The sequence below is a fragment of the Pseudorasbora parva genome, chromosome 6 (assembly GCF_024679245.1).
Source record: "Pseudorasbora parva isolate DD20220531a chromosome 6, ASM2467924v1, whole genome shotgun sequence".
Lineage (NCBI taxonomy): Eukaryota > Metazoa > Chordata > Actinopteri > Cypriniformes > Gobionidae > Pseudorasbora > Pseudorasbora parva.
In genome coordinates, this window is record NC_090177.1 from 21,801,815 (window position 1) to 21,805,029 (window position 3,215).

A 3,215-nucleotide genomic window follows, 5' to 3' on the forward strand; every position below is an offset into this window, starting at 1 on the left:
AATAAATGCTGTTAGTTGGAAAGTTCTATTCATCAAGGAATCAGTTTCCACTCAAATATTTACACAATATAAATAAAATCTATGAAATTACATATTTCATTTACATATATTTCAACTAGGCCCTGTTTGTTTTAAACAAATATATTACAATAGAAAACTTTTATTTTGAATTATATTAGGCCTAGTGTTTTAATTGTATCAAATAAATGCAGCCTTGGTGAGGAAAAAAGACTTCATCTTACCGATCCCAAAATTTTGAGTATATTATTAACGTCAGAACATTAATATATTTTAGAAATCAGAATATTTTTGAAAGGTGCCATTTTCTGAATGGATTTGAAAAACAGGCTGTTATCAAGGACATTCTTTTTTCTTTTTTGTTATTCTTTTTTTTTTTTTTTTTTTTTTACAGTACAACAATGAAGGCATAGATTTGTGAAGAGGAAGCCTGTTAAGCATCTAACGGTGCCTCATTTTATCTCTGGAGTCAATCCCTGCGAGTCTGTGCTGTTATCTCCTACCTGTCCTCTTGTTAAGGATGAGGAATCTATTAATTAAAACCTATAGGCTACAGCCATGTGCTGTGATTGTTTATACAGTGCTCAGCGAACAAGGAAACTTCACATTCACAATGGAACCATTCATAAACGTTCACTCTCCTCTCTGAGAAAAAAAAAAAAAAAGAGTTGCTCTTAGCATTTGGGCAAGAGGTAATTGGGATCACTCAGCTTGTCTGATGCTGATAATGGGGCAATGGGAAATTCCTGTCAGAGAGTTTGTGGTGCTAGGTGGTTTCGCAACTGCCTTGGCAGGCTCTGAGCGCTCCACACTATACGGTGTATGAGTTGAAGCATGCTCACACAGCTCTCATTAAACATATTTAAAACAACAACATAACAGCAAAAAAGACAAAGCGCTTTGCAGTGTTTGCCATCCTGCTATTTGAGAATAGCCATATGTAAGAACACTCTGTGTGCCCCCCTTTTTACATCATTTAAATATTGAGTGATTTTAAAAGTAGTATTAACAATACCATTGAATGCAAAGATTTAAACAAAAGAACATTTACTCAATGCGTTTGGCTAATAGTGCTATTTCATAAGTTGACATTCATGCCTCACGTAATATATCACATCTCAATTGATATTTTGTGCTTGACAATATTCTGCTATGGAAATTATATTACATTTTTGGAATAGAATCTCCTTTGTCTTTCTGTTTTTATAGCTAGTTATGTGTCCTCAATTAATATTTGCATATTAATGGTTTACAGCTTTATGATGAACAATACAATTTTTTTTTGCAAAACCTTTATTAGGGGCAAAATTGTTGTAAAACAGTGTATACTATAGAGGAAATCACACCACATCTGTATACAATTTATTTTCACAAAATAAATATATTCTAATTTTAATAATTAAATATAATTAGATATTTCAATTTTTTAGTTTATTTAGTTTATATTTTATTTAAATGATTATTGTCTTAAAGGTGTCATATTAAATATATAATATAGAAGTGTCAATATAGTTTAAGTATAATATATATAATATATTTATACAGTATATACATAAAAAATATAAAAGTAAAAAATTATGTGAACAGTTTCAAAGGAAACTTTCCTGTGATGTACTCATGTAAAAGGAAATATGCTGAAATATGATTGAAAATCAAATATTGAAACATAAAAAAGTTAATTTTCAGTTTTAGTGCATGTTTGCATTTCTAGACTAAATTCTCCTGCACTGTCTCAGTCGATTCAAACAGCTTATAAAAGAGTTAAAAGAGTTGATTACTTGTCTTTAAATGCGTGAGGCAACATTAGTGTCCTTAACCACATGTTTCAGTGCTCCAATTAATGTTATTCTAAGAAAATGGCCACATAGCCCTTTAGCCAAAGTTTTTATGCCAGGCAAAGCATAGTTAGTTTTTAAAAGCACATGTTCCAATAACCGCAGTATAAATCTACAACTAAATTGTGAAGGAGTTTAGCTGTCTGTTTTCAAACATTTGACTGAAAAAGTTGTGTCAAGAAATCTTGTCTTTATAACATAACTCACACATACACATTCAAATTCAGTTGCAGTTTTCACAAACATAAAAACTTCTGTAGCATGGCTTTTTTCTGAAATTTTTACATGCACATAATACGAAATACACTAAACAGATCTCTACAGACTTGCTATCTTTAAACATATATGGACCACCCAAACAGCAACTTGTTAGACTCTTTTCCAAACATCAACTGATCTGATTCATATTTAGCTTGTTATATTGAGCCCATTGTGAAATTATGAAAATCAATATATTAAAGTCAGGGGAAATCCTTGAAATATATTAAGAAAAAGTTTGAATCATATTGTTTTATTTGTCCTCCAAATAGTGATTAATAAACTTAATCTTGCAGAAGAGTCTATATCTGTTTAGTAGCTGTGTTGAAGTCAGTGTGGGAAAGTTCAGATGTGCCACAGCTACTGTGTGGAAACATGCTGATAATGATAACAGCTGAAAGAGATTACCTGCAGACACTGTGTTACTAGCACTCATGTTTCAATTATTATCCCTAAGTGCAAAGAAAAGTGGTGCAAAATTGTGACAAGTGTTGGGAGTCTTTTATGTGTAAATTTTTCACATAATAATTTAGTCAAGCTGTTGCAAAACTGTTACAGACCTGGACCCAAAAATAGACTGAATTATCATCACTTATTTGGTGTTTTTTTTTCTTCTTCTTCTTCTTTCTGTTGGCCAAGCATCATGAAAAATTGTTATTGTTTGTTGTTGTTTATAAAATAGCAAAATACTGAAACATGTTTCTTTGAAGCAATGTAGTAGACTTTAAAAACACAAAATACAGTCATGTGTGCACAAAAGAAGAGGTGCATTGTGTGTTGCTTGTTGATGAACTGTTAGATTGGCTGTTGCGTTGTACACTATGTACTTCTCACAAACTAGTCATTAAATCGTTACATCAGACCAATGTTGTTATCCTTAAGCTGAAAAAAGCATTCAGGTTAAAAAATAAGTTACAAATTAATTAATAAAAAATAATAATAATTAAAATATATATATAAAAATGTGAAAATTCTGTATATATATATATATATATATATATATATATATATATATATATATATATATATATATATATATATATATATATATATATATATATATATACTTTCAGAATGTATAACCAAAACAATCAAAAAGCGCCT